Source organism: Saccoglossus kowalevskii, chromosome 8, assembly GCF_978046115.1.
Source record: "Saccoglossus kowalevskii chromosome 8, keSacKowa6.1, whole genome shotgun sequence".
NCBI lineage: Eukaryota > Metazoa > Hemichordata > Enteropneusta > Harrimaniidae > Saccoglossus > Saccoglossus kowalevskii.
In genome coordinates, this window is record NC_140648.1 from 40,754,742 (window position 1) to 40,775,159 (window position 20,418).

A 20,418-nucleotide genomic window follows, 5' to 3' on the forward strand; every position below is an offset into this window, starting at 1 on the left:
TGTTAGTGAAAGTATAGGGTGATGGTCTCACTTGGGGACAAAGGTGCCATTCTAATGTTAGTGAAAGTATAGTGTGATGGTCTCACTGAGGGGCAAAGGTGCCACTCTAATGTTAGTGAAAGTATAGTGTAATGGTCTTACTGGACGACAAAGGTGCCACTCTAATGTTAGTGAAAGTATAGGGTGATGGTCTTACTGGACAACCAAGGTGCCACTCTAATGTTAGTGAAAGTATAGGGTGATGGTCTTACTGGGGGACAAAGGTGCCATTCTAATGTTAGTGAAAGTATAGGGTGATGGTCTCACTGGGGGACAAAGGTGCCACTCTAATGTTAGTGAAAGTATAGGGTGATGGTCTCACTGGGGGACAAAGGTGCCTCTCTAATATTAGTGAACGTATAGTGTGATGGTCTCACTGAGGGACAAAGGTGCCACTCTAATGTTAGTGAAAGTATAGTGTAATGGTCTTACTGGACGACAAAGGTGCCACTCTAATGTTAGTGAAAGTATAGTGTGATGGTCTCACTGAGGGACAAATGTGCCACTCTAATGTTAGTGAAAGTATAGGGTGATGGTCTCACTGAGGGACAAATGTGCCACTCTAATGTTAGTGAAAGTATAGGGTGATGGTCTCACTGAGGGACAAAGGTGCCACTCTAATGTTAGTGAAAGTATAGTGTGATGGTCTCACTGAGGGACAAAGGTGCCACTCTAATGTTAGTGAAAGTATAGGGTGATGGTCTCACTGGGGGACAAAGGTGCTGCCACTCTAATGTTAGTGAAAGCATAGGGTGATGGTCTTACTGGACGACAAAGATGCCACTCTAATGTTAGTGAAAGTATAGGGTGATGGTCTCACTGGGGGGACAAAGGTGCCTCTCTAATGTTAGTGAAAGTATAGTGTATTGGTCTCACTTTGGGACAAAGGTGCCACTCTAATATTAGTGAAAGTATAGGGTGATGGTCTCACTTGGGGACAAAGATGCCACTCTAATGTTAGTGAAAGTATAGTGTGATGGTCTCACTTGGGGACAAATGTGCCACTCTAATGTTAGTGAAAGTATATGGTGATGGTCTCACTGAGGGACAAATGTGCCACTCTAATGTTAGTGAAAGTATAGGGTGATAATCTCACTTGGGGGACAAAGGTGCCACTCTAATGTTAGTGAAAGTATAGGGTGATGGTCTCACTGAGGGACAAAGGTGCCACTCTAATGTTAGTGAAAGTATAGGGTGTTGGTCTCACTTGGGGACAAAGATGCCACTCTAATGTTAGTGAAAGTATAGGGTGATGGTCTCACTGAGGGACAAAGGTACCACTCTAATGTTAGTGAAAGTATAGTCTAATGGTCTTACTGGACGACAAAGGTGCCACTCTAATGTTAGTGAAAGTATATGGTGATGGTCTCACTTGGGGACAAAGATGCCACTCTAATGTTAGTGAAAGTATAGGGTGATGGTCTCACATGGGGACAAAGATGCCACTCTAATGTTAGTGAAAGTATATGGTGATGGTCTCACTGAGGGACAAATGTGCCACTCTAATGTTAGTGAAAGTATAGGGTGATGGTCTCACTTGGGGACAAAGATGCCACTCTAATGTTAGTGAAAGTATAGGGTGATGGTCTCACTTGGGGACAAAGATGCCACTCTAATGTTAGTGAAAGTATAGGGTGATGGTCTCACTGAGGGACAAAGGTGCCACTCTAATGTTAGTGAAAGTATAGGGTGATGGTCTCACTTGGGGACAAAGATGCCACTCTAATGTTAGTGAAAGTATAGGGTGATGGTCTCACTGAGGGACAAAGGTGCCACTCTAATGTTAGTGAAAGTATAGTCTAATGGTCTTACTGGATGACAAAGGTGCCACTCTAATGTTAGTGAAAGTATATGGTGATGGTCTCACTTGGGGACAAAGATGCCACTCTAATGTTAGTGAAAGTATAGGGTGATGGTCTCACTTGGGGACAAAGATGCCACTCTAATGTTAGTGAAAGTATAGGGTGATGGTCTCACTTGGGGACAAAGATGCCACTCTAATGTTAGTGAAAGTATATGGTGATGGTCTCACTGAGGGACAAGTGTGCCACTCTAATGTTAGTGAAAGTATAGGGTGATGGTCTCACTTGGGGGACAAAGGTGCCACTCTAATGTCAGTGAAAGTATAGGGTGATGATCTCACTTGGGGGACAAAGGTGCCACTCTAATGTTAGTGAAAGTATAGGGTGATGGTCTCACTGAGGGACAAAGGTGCCACTCTAATGTTAGTGAAAGTATAGGGTGATGGTCTCACTTGGGGACAAAGGTGCCTCTCTAATGTTAGTGAAAGTATAGTGTATTGGTCTCACTTTGGGACAAAGGTGCCACTCTAATATTAGTGAAAGTATAGGGTGATGGTCTCACTGAGGGACAAAGGTACCACTGCAATGTTAGTGAAAGTATAGTGTAATGGTCTTACTGGATGACAAAGGTGCCACTCTAATGTTAGTGAAAGTATAGGGTGATGGTCTCACTGAGGGACAAAGGTGCCACTCTAATGTTAGTGAAAGTATAGGGTGATGGTCTCACTGAGGGACAAAGGTGCCACTCTAATGTTAGTGAAAGTATAGTGTGATGGTCTCACTGAGGGACAAAGGTGCCACTCTAATGTTAGTGAAAGTATAGGGTGATGGTCTCACTGGGGGACAAAGGTGCTGCCACTCTAATGTTAGTGAAAGCATAGGGTGATGGTCTTACTGGACGACAAAGATGCCACTCTAATGTTAGTGAAAGTATAGGGTGATGGTCTCACTGGGGGGACAAAGGTGCCTCTCTAATGTTAGTGAAAGTATAGTGTATTGGTCTCACTTTGGGACAAAGGTGCCACTCTAATATTAGTGAAAGTATAGGGTGATGGTCTCACTTGGGGACAAAGATGCCACTCTAATGTTAGTGAAAGTATAGTGTGATGGTCTCACTTGGGGACAAATGTGCCACTCTAATGTTAGTGAAAGTATATGGTGATGGTCTCACTGAGGGACAAATGTGCCACTCTAATGTTAGTGAAAGTATAGGGTGATAATCTCACTTGGGGGACAAAGGTGCCACTCTAATGTTAGTGAAAGTATAGGGTGATGGTCTCACTGAGGGACAAAGGTGCCACTCTAATGTTAGTGAAAGTATAGGGTGTTGGTCTCACTTGGGGACAAAGATGCCACTCTAATGTTAGTGAAAGTATAGGGTGATGGTCTCACTGAGGGACAAAGGTACCACTCTAATGTTAGTGAAAGTATAGTCTAATGGTCTTACTGGACGACAAAGGTGCCACTCTAATGTTAGTGAAAGTATATGGTGATGGTCTCACTTGGGGACAAAGATGCCACTCTAATGTTAGTGAAAGTATAGGGTGATGGTCTCACATGGGGACAAAGATGCCACTCTAATGTTAGTGAAAGTATATGGTGATGGTCTCACTGAGGGACAAATGTGCCACTCTAATGTTAGTGAAAGTATAGGGTGATGGTCTCACTTGGGGACAAAGATGCCACTCTAATGTTAGTGAAAGTATAGGGTGATGGTCTCACTTGGGGACAAAGATGCCACTCTAATGTTAGTGAAAGTATAGGGTGATGGTCTCACTGAGGGACAAAGGTGCCACTCTAATGTTAGTGAAAGTATAGGGTGATGGTCTCACTTGGGGACAAAGATGCCACTCTAATGTTAGTGAAAGTATAGGGTGATGGTCTCACTGAGGGACAAAGGTGCCACTCTAATGTTAGTGAAAGTATAGTCTAATGGTCTTACTGGATGACAAAGGTGCCACTCTAATGTTAGTGAAAGTATATGGTGATGGTCTCACTTGGGGACAAAGATGCCACTCTAATGTTAGTGAAAGTATAGGGTGATGGTCTCACTTGGGGACAAAGATGCCACTCTAATGTTAGTGAAAGTATAGGGTGATGGTCTCACTTGGGGACAAAGATGCCACTCTAATGTTAGTGAAAGTATATGGTGATGGTCTCACTGAGGGACAAGTGTGCCACTCTAATGTTAGTGAAAGTATAGGGTGATGGTCTCACTTGGGGGACAAAGGTGCCACTCTAATGTCAGTGAAAGTATTGGGTGATGATCTCACTTGGGGGACAAAGGTGCCACTCTAATGTTAGTGAAAGTATAGGGTGATGGTCTCACTGACGGACAAAGGTGCCACTCTAATGTTAGTGAAAGTATAGGGTGATGGTCTCACTTGGGGACAAAGGTGCCTCTCTAATGTTAGTGAAAGTATAGTGTATTGGTCTCACTTTGGGACAAAGGTGCCACTCTAATATTAGTGAAAGTATAGGGTGATGGTCTCACTGAGGGACAAAGGTACCACTGCAATGTTAGTGAAAGTATAGTGTAATGGTCTTACTGGATGACAAAGGTGCCACTCTAATGTTAGTGAAAGTATAGGGTGATGGTCTCACTGAGGGACAAAGGTGCCACTCTAATGTTAGTGGAAGTATAGGGTGATGGTCTCACTGAGGGACAAAGGTGCCACTCTAATGTTAGTGAAAGTATAGTGTGATGGTCTCACTGAGGGGCAAAGGTGCCACTCTAATGTAAGTGAAAGTATAGTGTAATGGTCTTACTGGACGACAAAGGTGCCACTCTAATGTTAGTGAAAGTATAGGGTGATGGTCTTACTGGACAACCAAGGTGCCACTCTAATGTTAGTGAAAGTATAGGGTGATGGTCTCACTGGGGGACAAAGGTGCCACTCTAATGTTAGTGAAAGTATAGGGTGATGGTCTCACTGGGGGACAAAGGTGCCACTATAATGTTAGTGAAAGTATAGTGTGATGGTCTGACTTGGGGACAAAGGTGCCACTCTAATGTTAGTGAAAGTATAGGGTGATGGTCTCACTGGGGGGACAAAGGTGCCTCTCTAATGTTAGTGAAAGTATAGTGTGATGTCTCACTGAGGGACAAAGGTGCCACTCTAATGTTAGTGAAAGTATAGTGTAATGGTCTTACTGGACGACAAAGGTGCCACTCTAATGTTAGTGAAAGTATAGTGTGATGGTCTCACTGGGGGACAAAGGTGCCATTCTAATGTTAGTGAAAGTATAGTGTGATGGTCTCACTGAGGGACAAAGGTGCCACTCTAATGTTAGTGAAAGTATAGTGTAATGGTCTCACTGGGGGGACAAAGGTGCCACTCTAATGTTAGTGAAAGTGAAGGGTGATGGTCTCACTGGGGGACAAAGGTGCCACTCTAATGTTAGTGAAAGTATATGGTGATGGTCTCACTGAGGGACAAGTGTGCCACTCTAATGTTAGTGAAAGTATAGGGTGATGGTCTCACTTGGGGGACAAAGGTGCCACTCTAATGTCAGTGAAAGTATAGGGTGATGATCTCACTTGGGGGACAAAGGTGCCACTCTAATGTTAGTGAAAGTATAGGGTGATGGTCTCACTGAGGGACAAAGGTGCCACTCTAATGTTAGTGAAAGTATAGGGTGATGGTCTCACTTGGGGACAAAGGTGCCTCTCTAATGTTAGTGAAAGTATAGTGTATTGGTCTCACTTTGGGACAAAGGTGCCACTCTAATATTAGTGAAAGTATAGGGTGATGGTCTCACTGAGGGACAAAGGTACCACTGCAATGTTAGTGAAAGTATAGTGTAATGGTCTTACTGGATGACAAAGGTGCCACTCTAATGTTAGTGAAAGTATAGGGTGATGGTCTCACTGAGGGACAAAGGTGCCACTCTAATGTTAGTGAAAGTATAGGGTGATGGTCTCACTGAGGGACAAAGGTGCCACTCTAATGTTAGTGAAAGTATAGTGTGATGGTCTCACTGAGGGACAAAGGTGCCACTCTAATGTTAGTGAAAGTATAGGGTGATGGTCTCACTGGGGGACAAAGGTGCTGCCACTCTAATGTTAGTGAAAGCATAGGGTGATGGTCTTACTGGACGACAAAGATGCCACTCTAATGTTAGTGAAAGTATAGGGTGATGGTCTCACTGGGGGGACAAAGGTGCCTCTCTAATGTTAGTGAAAGTATAGTGTATTGGTCTCACTTTGGGACAAAGGTGCCACTCTAATATTAGTGAAAGTATAGGGTGATGGTCTCACTTGGGGACAAAGATGCCACTCTAATGTTAGTGAAAGTATAGTGTGATGGTCTCACTTGGGGACAAATGTGCCACTCTAATGTTAGTGAAAGTATATGGTGATGGTCTCACTGAGGGACAAATGTGCCACTCTAATGTTAGTGAAAGTATAGGGTGATAATCTCACTTGGGGGACAAAGGTGCCACTCTAATGTTAGTGAAAGTATAGGGTGATGGTCTCACTGAGGGACAAAGGTGCCACTCTAATGTTAGTGAAAGTATAGGGTGTTGGTCTCACTTGGGGACAAAGATGCCACTCTAATGTTAGTGAAAGTATAGGGTGATGGTCTCACTGAGGGACAAAGGTACCACTCTAATGTTAGTGAAAGTATAGTCTAATGGTCTTACTGGACGACAAAGGTGCCACTCTAATGTTAGTGAAAGTATATGGTGATGGTCTCACTTGGGGACAAAGATGCCACTCTAATGTTAGTGAAAGTATAGGGTGATGGTCTCACATGGGGACAAAGATGCCACTCTAATGTTAGTGAAAGTATATGGTGATGGTCTCACTGAGGGACAAATGTGCCACTCTAATGTTAGTGAAAGTATAGGGTGATGGTCTCACTTGGGGACAAAGATGCCACTCTAATGTTAGTGAAAGTATAGGGTGATGGTCTCACTTGGGGACAAAGATGCCACTCTAATGTTAGTGAAAGTATAGGGTGATGGTCTCACTGAGGGACAAAGGTGCCACTCTAATGTTAGTGAAAGTATAGGGTGATGGTCTCACTTGGGGACAAAGATGCCACTCTAATGTTAGTGAAAGTATAGGGTGATGGTCTCACTGAGGGACAAAGGTGCCACTCTAATGTTAGTGAAAGTATAGTCTAATGGTCTTACTGGATGACAAAGGTGCCACTCTAATGTTAGTGAAAGTATATGGTGATGGTCTCACTTGGGGACAAAGATGCCACTCTAATGTTAGTGAAAGTATAGGGTGATGGTCTCACTTGGGGACAAAGATGCCACTCTAATGTTAGTGAAAGTATAGGGTGATGGTCTCACTTGGGGACAAAGATGCCACTCTAATGTTAGTGAAAGTATATGGTGATGGTCTCACTGAGGGACAAGTGTGCCACTCTAATGTTAGTGAAAGTATAGGGTGATGGTCTCACTTGGGGGACAAAGGTGCCACTCTAATGTCAGTGAAAGTATAGGGTGATGATCTCACTTGGGGGACAAAGGTGCCACTCTAATGTTAGTGAAAGTATAGGGTGATGGTCTCACTGAGGGACAAAGGTGCCACTCTAATGTTAGTGAAAGTATAGGGTGATGGTCTCACTTGGGGACAAAGGTGCCTCTCTAATGTTAGTGAAAGTATAGTGTATTGGTCTCACTTTGGGACAAAGGTGCCACTCTAATATTAGTGAAAGTATAGGGTGATGGTCTCACTGAGGGACAAAGGTACCACTGCAATGTTAGTGAAAGTATAGTGTAATGGTCTTACTGGATGACAAAGGTGCCACTCTAATGTTAGTGAAAGTATAGGGTGATGGTCTCACTGAGGGACAAAGGTGCCACTCTAATGTTAGTGGAAGTATAGGGTGATGGTCTCACTGAGGGACAAAGGTGCCACTCTAATGTTAGTGAAAGTATAGTGTGATGGTCTCACTGAGGGGCAAAGGTGCCACTCTAATGTAAGTGAAAGTATAGTGTAATGGTCTTACTGGACGACAAAGGTGCCACTCTAATGTTAGTGAAAGTATAGGGTGATGGTCTTACTGGACAACCAAGGTGCCACTCTAATGTTAGTGAAAGTATAGGGTGATGGTCTCACTGGGGGACAAAGGTGCCACTCTAATGTTAGTGAAAGTATAGGGTGATGGTCTCACTGGGGGACAAAGGTGCCACTATAATGTTAGTGAAAGTATAGTGTGATGGTCTGACTTGGGGACAAAGGTGCCACTCTAATGTTAGTGAAAGTATAGGGTGATGGTCTCACTGGGGGGACAAAGGTGCCTCTCTAATGTTAGTGAAAGTATAGTGTGATGTCTCACTGAGGGACAAAGGTGCCACTCTAATGTTAGTGAAAGTATAGTGTAATGGTCTTACTGGACGACAAAGGTGCCACTCTAATGTTAGTGAAAGTATAGTGTGATGGTCTCACTGGGGGACAAAGGTGCCATTCTAATGTTAGTGAAAGTATAGTGTGATGGTCTCACTGAGGGACAAAGGTGCCACTCTAATGTTAGTGAAAGTATAGTGTAATGGTCTCACTGGGGGGACAAAGGTGCCACTCTAATGTTAGTGAAAGTGAAGGGTGATGGTCTCACTGGGGGACAAAGGTGCCACTCTAATGTTAGTGAAAGTATAGGGTGATGGTCTCACTGAGGGACAAAGATGCCACTCTAATGTTAGTGAAAGTATAGGGTGATGGTCTCACTGGGGGGACAAAGGTGCCACTCTAATGTTAGTGAAAGTATAGTGTGATGGTCTCACTTGGGGACAAATGTGCCACTCTAATGTTAGTGAAAGTATATGGTGATGGTCTCACTGAGGGACAAATGTGCCACTCTAATGTTAGTGAAAGTATAGGGTGATAATCTCACTTGGGGGACAAAGGTGCCACTCTAATGTTAGTGAAAGTATAGGGTGATGGTCTCACTGAGGGACAAAGGTGCCACTCTAATGTTAGTGAAAGTATAGGGTGTTGGTCTCACTTGGGGACAAAGATGCCACTCTAATGTTAGTGAAAGTATAGGGTGATGGTCTCACTGAGGGACAAAGGTACCACTCTAATGTTAGTGAAAGTATAGTCTAATGGTCTTACTGGACGACAAAGGTGCCACTCTAATGTTAGTGAAAGTATATGGTGATGGTCTCACTTGGGGACAAAGATGCCACTCTAATGTTAGTGAAAGTATAGGGTGATGGTCTCACATGGGGACAAAGATGCCACTCTAATGTTAGTGAAAGTATATGGTGATGGTCTCACTGAGGGACAAATGTGCCACTCTAATGTTAGTGAAAGTATAGGGTGATGGTCTCACTTGGGGACAAAGATGCCACTCTAATGTTAGTGAAAGTATAGGGTGACGGTCTCACTTGGGGACAAAGATGCCACTCTAATGTTAGTGAAAGTATAGGGTGATGGTCTCACTGAGGGACAAAGGTGCCACTCTAATGTTAGTGAAAGTATAGGGTGATGGTCTCACTTGGGGACAAAGATGCCACTCTAATGTTAGTGAAAGTATAGGGTGATGGTCTCACTGAGGGACAAAGGTGCCACTCTAATGTTAGTGAAAGTATAGTCTAATGGTCTTACTGGATGACAAAGGTGCCACTCTAATGTTAGTGAAAGTATATGGTGATGGTCTCACTTGGGGACAAAGATGCCACTCTAATGTTAGTGAAAGTATAGGGTGATGGTCTCACTTGGGGACAAAGATGCCACTCTAATGTTAGTGAAAGTATAGGGTGATGGTCTCACTTGGGGACAAAGATGCCACTCTAATGTTAGTGAAAGTATATGGTGATGGTCTCACTGAGGGACAAGTGTGCCACTCTAATGTTAGTGAAAGTATAGGGTGATGGTCTCACTTGGGGGACAAAGGTGCCACTCTAATGTCAGTGAAAGTATAGGGTGATGATCTCACTTGGGGGACAAAGGTGCCACTCTAATGTTAGTGAAAGTATAGGGTGATGGTCTCACTGAGGGACAAAGGTGCCACTCTAATGTTAGTGAAAGTATAGGGTGATGGTCTCACTTGGGGACAAAGGTGCCTCTCTAATGTTAGTGAAAGTATAGTGTATTGGTCTCACTTTGGGACAAAGGTGCCACTCTAATATTAGTGAAAGTATAGGGTGATGGTCTCACTGAGGGACAAAGGTACCACTGCAATGTTAGTGAAAGTATAGTGTAATGGTCTTACTGGATGACAAAGGTGCCACTCTAATGTTAGTGAAAGTATAGGGTGATGGTCTCACTGAGGGACAAAGGTGCCACTCTAATGTTAGTGGAAGTATAGGGTGATGGTCTCACTGAGGGACAAAGGTGCCACTCTAATGTTAGTGAAAGTATAGTGTGATGGTCTCACTGAGGGGCAAAGGTGCCACTCTAATGTAAGTGAAAGTATAGTGTAATGGTCTTACTGGACGACAAAGGTGCCACTCTAATGTTAGTGAAAGTATAGGGTGATGGTCTTACTGGACAACCAAGGTGCCACTCTAATGTTAGTGAAAGTATAGGGTGATGGTCTCACTGGGGGACAAAGGTGCCACTCTAATGTTAGTGAAAGTATAGGGTGATGGTCTCACTGGGGGACAAAGGTGCCACTATAATGTTAGTGAAAGTATAGTGTGATGGTCTGACTTGGGGACAAAGGTGCCACTCTAATGTTAGTGAAAGTATAGGGTGATGGTCTCACTGGGGGGACAAAGGTGCCTCTCTAATGTTAGTGAAAGTATAGTGTGATGTCTCACTGAGGGACAAAGGTGCCACTCTAATGTTAGTGAAAGTATAGTGTAATGGTCTTACTGGACGACAAAGGTGCCACTCTAATGTTAGTGAAAGTATAGTGTGATGGTCTCACTGGGGGACAAAGGTGCCATTCTAATGTTAGTGAAAGTATAGTGTGATGGTCTCACTGAGGGACAAAGGTGCCACTCTAATGTTAGTGAAAGTATAGTGTAATGGTCTCACTGGGGGGACAAAGGTGCCACTCTAATGTTAGTGAAAGTGAAGGGTGATGGTCTCACTGGGGGACAAAGGTGCCACTCTAATGTTAGTGAAAGTATAGGGTGATGGTCTCACTGAGGGACAAAGATGCCACTCTAATGTTAGTGAAAGTATAGGGTGATGGTCTCACTGGGGGGACAAAGGTGCCACTCTAATGTTAGTGAAAGTATAGGGTGATGGTCTCGCTTGGGGACAAAGGTGCCACTCTAATGTTAGTGAAAGTATAGGGTGATGGTCTCTCTTGGGAACAAATGTGCCACTCTAATGTTAGTGAAAGTATAGGGTGATGGTCTCACTTGGGGACAAAGGTGCCATTCTAATGTTAGTGAAAGTATAGGATGATGGTCTCACTGAGGGACAAAGGTGCCACTCTAATGTTAGTGAAAGTATAGGGTGATGGTCTCACTGAGGGACAAAGGTACCACTCTAATGTTAGTGAAAGTATAGTCTAATGGTCTTACTGGACGACAAAGGTGCCACTCTAATGTTAGTGAAAGTATATGGTGATGGTCTCACTTGGGGACAAAGATGCCACTCTAATGTTAGTGAAAGTATAGGGTGATGGTCTCACTTGGGGACAAAGATGCCACTCTAATGTTAGTGAAAGTATATGGTGATGGTCTCACTGAGGGACAAATGTGCCACTCTAATGTTAGTGAAAGTATAGGGTGATGGTCTCACTTGGGGACAAAGATGCCACTCTAATGTTAGTGAAAGTATAGGGTGATGGTCTCACTTGGGGACAAAGATGCCACTCTAATGTTAGTGAAAGTATAGGGTGATGGTCTCACTGAGGGACAAAGGTGCCACTCTAATGTTAGTGAAAGTATAGTCTAATGGTCTTACTGGATGACAAAGGTGCCACTCTAATGTTAGTGAAAGTATATGGTGATGGTCTCACTTGGGGACAAAGATGCCACTCTAATGTTAGTGAAAGTATAGGGTGATGGTCTCACTTGGGGACAAAGATGCCACTCTAATGTTAGTGAAAGTATAGGGTGATGGTCTCACTTGGGGACAAAGATGCCACTCTAATGTTAGTGAAAGTATATGGTGATGGTCTCACTGAGGGACAAGTGTGCCACTCTAATGTTAGTGAAAGTATAGGGTGATGGTCTCACTTGGGGGACAAAGGTGCCACTCTAATATCAGTGAAAGTATAGGGTGATGGTCTCACTGAGGGACAAAGGTGCCACTCTAATGTTAGTGAAAGTATAGGGTGATGGTCTCACTTGGGGACAAAGGTGCCTCTCTAATGTTAGTGAAAGTATAGTGTATTGGTCTCACTTTGGGACAAAGGTGCCACTCTAATATTAGTGAAAGTATAGGGTGATGGTCTCACTGAGGGACAAAGGTGCCACTGCAATGTTAGTGAAAGTATAGTGTAATGGTCTTACTGGATGACAAAGGTGCCACTCTAATGTTAGTGAAAGTATAGGGTGATGGTCTCACTGAGGGACAAAGGTGCCACTCTAACGTTAGTGAAAGTATACTGTAATGGTCTTACTGGACGACAAAGGTGCCACTCTAATGTTAGTGGAAGTATAGGGTGATGGTCTCACTGGGGGACAAAGGTGTCACTCTAATGTTAGTGGAAGTATAGGGTGATGGTCTCACTGAGGGACAAAGGTGCCACTCTAATGTTAGTGAAAGTATAGTGTGATGGTCTCACTGAGGGGCAAAGGTGCCACTCTAATGTAAGTGAAAGTATAGTGTAATGGTCTTACTGGACGACAAAGGTGCCACTCTAATGTTAGTGAAAGTATAGGGTGATGGTCTTACTGGACAACCAAGGTGCCACTCTAATGTTAGTGAAAGTATAGGGTGATGGTCTCACTGGGGGACAAAGGTGCCACTCTATTGTTAGTGAAAGTATAGGGTGATGGTCTCACTGGGGGACAAAGGTGCCACTATAATGTTAGTGAAAGTATACTGTGATGGTCTGACTTGGGGACAAAGGTGCCACTCTAATGTTAGTGAAAGTATAGGGTGATGGTCTCACTGGGGGGACAAAGGTGCCTCTCTAATGTTAGTGAAAGTATAGTGTGATGTCTCACTGAGGGACAAAGGTGCCACTCTAATGTTAGTGAAAGTATAGTGTAATGGTCTTACTGGACGACAAAGGTGCCACTCTAATGTTAGTGAAAGTATAGTGTGATGGTCTCACTGGGGGACAAAGGTGCCATTCTAATGTTAGTGAAAGTATAGTGTGATGGTCTCACTGAGGGACAAAGGTGCCACTCTAATGTTAGTGAAAGTGAAGGGTGATGGTCTCACTGGGGGACAAAGGTGCCACTCTAATGTTAGTGAAAGTATAGGGTGATGGTCTCACTGAGGGACAAATGTGCCACTCTAATGTTAGTGAAAGTATAGGGTGATGGTCTCACTTGGGGACAAAGATGCCACTCTAATGTTAGTGAAAGTATAGGGTGATGGTCTCACTTGGGGACAAAGATGCCACTCTAATGTTAGTGAAAGTATAGGGTGATGGTCTCACTGAGGGACAAAGGTGCCACTCTAATGTTAGTGAAAGTATAGGGTGATGGTCTCACTTGGGGGCAAAGATGCCTCTCTAATGTTAGTGAAAGTATAGGGTGATGGTCTCACTGAGGGACAAAGGTGCCACTCTAATGTTAGTGAAAGTATAGTCTAATGGTCTTACTGGATGACAAAGGTGCCACTCTAATGTTAGTGAAAGTATATGGTGATGGTCTCACTTGGGGACAAAGATGCCACTCTAATGTTAGTGAAAGTATAGGGTGATGGTCTCACTTGGGGACAAAGATGCCACTCTAATGTTAGTGAAAGTATAGGGTGATGGTCTCACTTGGGGACAAAGATGCCACTCTAATGTTAGTGAAAGTATAGGGTGATGGTCTCACTTGGGGGACAAAGGTGCCACTCTAATGTCAGTGAAAGTATAGGGTGATGATCTCACTTGGGGGACAAAGGTGCCACTCTAATGTGAGTGAAAGTATAGGGTGATGGTCTCACTGAGGGACAAAGGTGCCACTCTAATGTTAGTGAAAGTATAGGGTGATGGTCTCACTTGGGGACAATGGTGCCTCTCTAATGTTAGTGAAAGTATAGTGTATTGGTCTCACTTTGGGAGAAAGGTGCCACTCTAATATTAGTGAAAGTATAGGGTGATGGTCTCACTGAGGGACAAAGGTGCCACTGCAATGTTAGTGAAAGTATAGTGTAATGGTCTTACTGGATGACAAAGGTGCCACTCTAATGTTAGTGAAAGTATAGTGTGATGGTCTCACTGAGGGACAAAGGTGCCACTCTAATGTTAGTGAAAGTATACTGTAATGGTCTTACTGGACGACAAAGGTGCCACTCTAATGTTAGTGGAAGTATAGGGTGATGGTCTCACTGGGGGACAAAGGTGTCACTCTAATGTTAGTGGAAGTATAGGGTGATGGTCTCACTGAGGGACAAAGGTGCCACTCTAATGTTAGTGAAAGTATAGTGTGATGGTCTCACTGAGGGGCAAAGGTGCCACTCTAATGTAAGTGAAAGTATAGTGTAATGGTCTTACTGGACGACAAAGGTGCCACTCTAATGTTAGTGAAAGTATAGGGTGATGGTCTTACTGGACAACCAAGGTGCCACTCTAATGTTAGTGAAAGTATAGGGTGATGGTCTCACTGGGGGACAAAGGTGCCACTCTAATGTTAGTGAAAGTATAGGGTGATGGTCTCACTGGGGGACAAAGGTGCCACTATAATGTTAGTGAAAGTATAGTGTGATGGTCTGACTTGGGGACAAAGGTGCCACTCTAATGTTAGTGAAAGTATAGGGTGATGGTCTCACTGGGGGGACAAAGGTGCCTCTCTAATGTTAGTGAAAGTATAGTGTGATGTCTCACTGAGGGACAAAGGTGCCACTCTAATGTTAGTGAAAGTATAGTGTAATGGTCTTACTGGACGACAAAGGTGCCACTCTAATGTTAGTGAAAGTATAGTGTGATGGTCTCACTGGGGGACAAAGGTGCCATTCTAATGTTAGTGAAAGTATAGTGTGATGGTCTCACTGAGGGACAAAGGTGCCACTCTAATGTTAGTGAAAGTATAGTGTAATGGTCTCACTGGGGGGACAAAGGTGCCACTCTAATGTTAGTGAAAGTATAGGGTGATGGTCTCACTGAGGGACAAAGATGCCACTCTAATGTTAGTGAAAGTATAGGGTGATGGTCTCACTGGGGGGACAAAGGTGCCACTCTAATGTTAGTGAAAGTATAGGGTGATGGTTTCGCTTGGGGACAAAGGTGCCACTCTAATGTTAGTGAAAGTATAGGGTGATGGTCTCTCTTGGGAACAAATGTGCCACTCTAATGTTAGTGAAAGTATAGGGTGATGGTCTCACTTGGGGACAAAGGTGCCATTCTAATGTTAGTGAAGGTATAGGGTGATGGTCTCACTGAGGGACAAAGGTGCCACTCTAATGTTAGTGAAAGTATAGGGTGATGGTCTCACTTGGGGACAAATGTGCCACTCTAATGTTAGTGAAAGTATAGTGTAATGGTCTCACTGGGGGGACAAAGGTGCCACTCTAATGTTAGTGAAAGTATAGGGTGATGGTCTCACTGGGGGACAAAGGTGCCACTCTAATGTTAGTGAAAGTATAGGGTGATGGTCTCACTGAGGGACAAAGGTGCCACTCTAATGTTAGTGAAAGTATAGGGTGATGGTCTCACTGGGAGGACAAAGGTGCCACTCTAATGTTAGTGTAAGTATAGGGTGATGGTCTCACTTGGGGACAAATGTGCCACTCTAATGTTAGTGAAAGTATATGGTGATGGTCTCACTGAGGGACAAATGTGCCACTCTAATGTTAGTGAAAGTATAGGGTGATGGTCTCACTTGGGGACAAAGATGCCACTCTAATGTTAGTGAAAGTATAGTGTGATGGTCTCACTTGGGGACAAATGTGCCACTCTAATGTTAGTGAAAGTATATGGTGATGGTCTCACTGAGGGACAAATGTGCCACTCTAATGTTAGTGAAAGTATAGGGTGATGATCTCACTTGGGGGACAAAGGTGCCACTCTAATAATGTTAGTGAAAGTATAGGGTGATGGTCTCACTGAGGGACAAAGGTGCCACTCTAATGTTAGTGAAAGTATAGGGTGATGGTCTCACTGAGGGACAAAGGTACTACTCTAATGTTAGTGAAAGTATAGGGTGATGATCTCACTTGGGGGACAAAGGTGCCACTCTAATGTTAGTTAAAGTATAGTGTGATGGTCTCACTGAGGGACAAAGGTGCCACTCTAATGTTAGTGAAAGTATAGGGTGATGGTCTCACTGAGGGACAAAGGTACTACTCTAATGTTAGTGAAAGTATAGTCTAATGGTCTTACTGGACGACAAAGGTGCCACTCTAATGTTAGTGAAAGTATATGGTGATGGTCTCACTTGGGGACAAAGATGCCACTCTAATGTTAGTGAAAGTATAGGGTGATGGTCTCACTTGGGGACAAAGATGCCACTCTAATGTTAGTGAAAGTATATGGGGATGGTCTCACTGAGGGACAAATGTGCCACTCTAATGTTAGTGAAAGTATAGGGTGATGGTCTCACTTGGGGACAAAGATGCCACTCTAATGTTAGTGAAAGTATAGGGTGATGGTCTCACTTGGGGACAAAGATGCCACTCTAATGTTAGTGAAAGTATAGGGTGATGGTCTCACTGGGGGGACAAAGGTGCCACTCTAATGTTAGTGAAAGTATAGGGTGATGGTCTCACTGAGGGACAAAGGTGCCACTCTAATGTTAGTGAAAGTATAGGGTGATGGTCTCACTTGGGAACAAAGATGCCACTCTAATGTTAGTGAAAGTATAGGGTGATGGTCTCACTGAGGGACAAAGGTGCCACTCTAATGTTAGTGAAAGTATAGTCTAATGGTCTTACTGGATGACAAAGGTGCCACTCTAATGTTAGTGAAAGTATATGGTGATGGTCTCACTTGGGGACAAAGATGCCACTCTAATGTTAGTGAAAGTATAGGGTGATGGTCTCACTTGGGGACAAAGATGCCACTCTAATGTTAGTGAAAGTATAGGGTGATGGTCTCACTTGGGGACAAAGATGCCACTCTAATGTTAGTGAAAGTATATGGTGATGGTCTCACTGAGGGACAAGTGTGCCACTCTAATGTTAGTGAAAGTATAGGGTGATGGTCTCACTTGGGGGACAAAGGTGCCACTCTAATGTCAGTGAAAGTATAGGGTGATGATCTCACTTGGGGGACAAAGGTGCCACTCTAATGTTAGTGAAAGTATAGGGTGATGGTCTCACTGAGGGACAAAGGTGCCACTCTAATGTTAGTGAAAGTATAGGGTGATGGTCTCACTTGGGGGACAAAGGTGCCACTCTAATGTTAGTGAAAGTATAGTGTGATGATCTCACTTGGGGGACAAAGGTGCCACTCTAATGTTAGTGAAAGTATAGGGTGATGGTCTCACTGAGGGACAAAGGTGCCACTCTAATGTTAGCGAAAGTATAGGGTGATGGTCTCACTTGGGGACAAATGTGCCACTCTAATGTTAGCGAAAGTATATGGTGATGGTCTCACTGAGGGACAAAGATGCCACTCTAATGTTAGTGAAAGTATAGGGTGATGATCTCACTGAGGGACAAAGGTGCCACTCTAATGTTAGTGAAAGTATAGGGTGATGGTCTCACTTGGGGACAAATGTGCCACTCTAATGTTAGTGAAAGTATAGGGTGATGGTCTCACTTGGGGACAAAGATGCCACTCTAATGTTAGTGAAAGTATAGGGTGATGGTCTCACTGAGGGACAAAGGTGCCACTCTAATGTTAGTGAAAGTATAGGGTGATGGTCTCACTTGGGGACAAAGATGCCACTCTAATGTTAGTGAAAGTATAGGGTGATGGTCTCACTGAGGGACAAAGGTACCACTCTAATGTTAGTGAAAGTATAGGGTGATGGTCTCACTTTGGGACAAAGGTGCCACTCTAATGTTAGTGAAAGTATAGGGTGATGGTCTCACTGAGGGACAAAGGTGCCACTCTAATGTTAGTGAAAGTATAGGGTGATGGTCTCACTGAGGGACAAAGGTGCCACTATAATGTTAGTGAAAGTATAGTGTGATGGTCTGACTTGGGGACAAAGGTGCCACTCTAATGTTAGTGAAAGTATAGGGTGATGGTCTCACTGGGGGGACAAAGGTGCCACTCTAATGTTAGTGAAAGTATAGGGTGATGGTCTCACTGAGGGACAAAGGTACCACTCTAATGTTAGTGAAAGTATAGGGTGATGGTCTCACTTTGGGACAAAGGTGCCACTCTAATGTTAGTGAAAGTATAGGGTGATGGTCTCACTGAGGGACAAAGGTGCCACTCTAATGTTAGTGAAAGTATAGGGTGATGGTCTCACTGAGGGACAAAGGTGCCACTATAATGTTAGTGAAAGTATAGTGTGATGGTCTGACTTGGGGACAAAGGTGCCACTCTAATGTTAGTGAAAGTATAGGGTGATGGTCTCACTGGGGGGACAAAGGTGCCACTCTAATGTTAGTGAAAGTATAGTCTAATGGTCTTACTGGATGACAAAGGTGCCACTCTAATGTTAGTGAAAGTATATGGTGATGGTCTCACTTGGGGACAAAGATGCCACTCTAATGTTAGTGAAAGTATAGGGTGATGGTCTCACTTGGGGACAAAGATGCCACTCTAATGTTAGTGAAAGTATAGGGTGATGGTCTCACTTGGGGACAAAGATGCCACTCTAATGTTAGTGAAAGTATATGGTGATGGTCTCACTGAGGGACAAGTGTGCCACTCTAATGTTAGTGAAAGTATAGGGTGATGGTCTCACTTGGGGGACAAAGGTGCCACTCTAATGTTAGTGAAAGTATAGGGTGATGGTCTCACTGAGGGACAAAGGTGCCACTCTAATATTAGTGAAAGTATAGGGTGATGGTCTCACTGAGGGACAAAGGTGCCACTGCAATGTTAGTGAAAGTATAGTGTAATGGTCTCACTTTGGGACAAAGGTGCCACTCTAATATTAGTGAAAGTATAGGGTGATGGTCTCACTGAGGGACAAAGGTGCCACTGCAATGTTAGTGAAAGTATAGTGTAATGGTCTTACTGGATGACAAAGGTGCCACTCTAATGTTAGTGAAAGTATAGTGTGATGGTCTCACTGAGGGACAAAGGTGCCACTCTAATGTTAGTGAAAGTATACTGTAATGGTCTTACTGGACGACAAAGGTGCCACTCTAATGTTAGTGGAAGTATAGGGTGATGGTCTCACTGGGGGACAAAGGTGTCACTCTAATGTTAGTGGAAGTATAGGGTGATGGTCTCACTGAGGGACAAAGGTGCCACTCTAATGTTAGTGAAAGTATAGTGTGATGGTCTCACTGAGGGGCAAAGGTGCCACTCTAATGTAAGTGAAAGTATAGTGTAATGGTCTTACTGGACGACAAAGGTGCCACTCTAATGTTAGTGAAAGTATAGGGTGATGGTCTTACTGGACAACCAAGGTGCCACTCTAATGTTAGTGAAAGTATAGGGTGATGGTCTCACTGGGGGACAAAGGTGCCACTCTAATGTTAGTGAAAGTATAGGGTGATGGTCTCACTGGGTTACAAAGGTGCCACTATAATGTTAGTGAAAGTATAGTGTGATGGTCTGACTTGGGGACAAAGGTGCCACTCTAATGTTAGTGAAAGTATAGGGTGATGGTCTCACTGGGGGGACAAAGGTGCCTTTCTAATGTTAGTGAAAGTATAGTGTGATGTCTCACTGAGGGACAAAGGTGCCACTCTAATGTTAGTGAAAGTATAGTGTAATGGTCTTACTGGACGACAAAGGTGCCACTCTAATGTTAGTGAAAGTATAGTGTGATGGTCTCACTGAGGGACAAATGTGCCACTCTAATGTTAGTGAAAGTATAGGGTGATGGTCTCACTGAGGGACAAATGTGCCACTCTAATGTTAGTGAAAGTATAGGGTGATGGTCTCACTGAGGGACAAAGGTGCCACTCTAATGTTAGTGAAAGTATAGTGTGATGGTCTCACTGAGGGACAAAGGTGCCACTCTAATGTTAGTGAAAGTATAGTGTAATGGTCTTACTGGATGACAAAGGTGCCACTCTAATGTTAGTGAAAGTATAGGGTGATGGTCTCACTGAGGGACAAATGTGCCACTCTAATGTTAGTGAAAGTATAGGGTGATGGTCTCACTTGGGGACAAAGATGCCACTCTAATGTTAGTGAAAGTATAGGGTGATGGTCTCACTTGGGGACAAAGATGCCACTCTAATGTTAGTGAAAGTATAGGGTGATGGTCTCACTGAGGGACAAAGGTGCCACTCTAATGTTAGTGAAAGTATAGTCTAATGGTCTTACTGGATGACAAAGGTGCCACTCTAATGTTAGTGAAAGTATATGGTGATGGTCTCACTTGGGGACAAAGATGCCACTCTAATGTTAGTGAAAGTATAGGGTGATGGTCTCACTTGGGGACAAAGATGCCACTCTAATGTTAGTGAAAGTATAGGGTGATGGTCTCACTTGGGGACAAAGATGCCACTCTAATGTTAGTGAAAGTATAT

The 20,418-nt window shown here is 43.8% G+C and overlaps 1 protein-coding gene across 1 annotated transcript in view; it reads left to right on the top strand.

Annotated features, from left to right (window-relative positions):
- Nucleotides 1-20,418, top strand: part of LOC102808402 (spermatogenesis-associated protein 20-like) — a 205,716-nt gene that overhangs the window by 39,759 nt on the left and 145,539 nt on the right. The gene's annotated exons all lie outside the window — the stretch shown is intronic.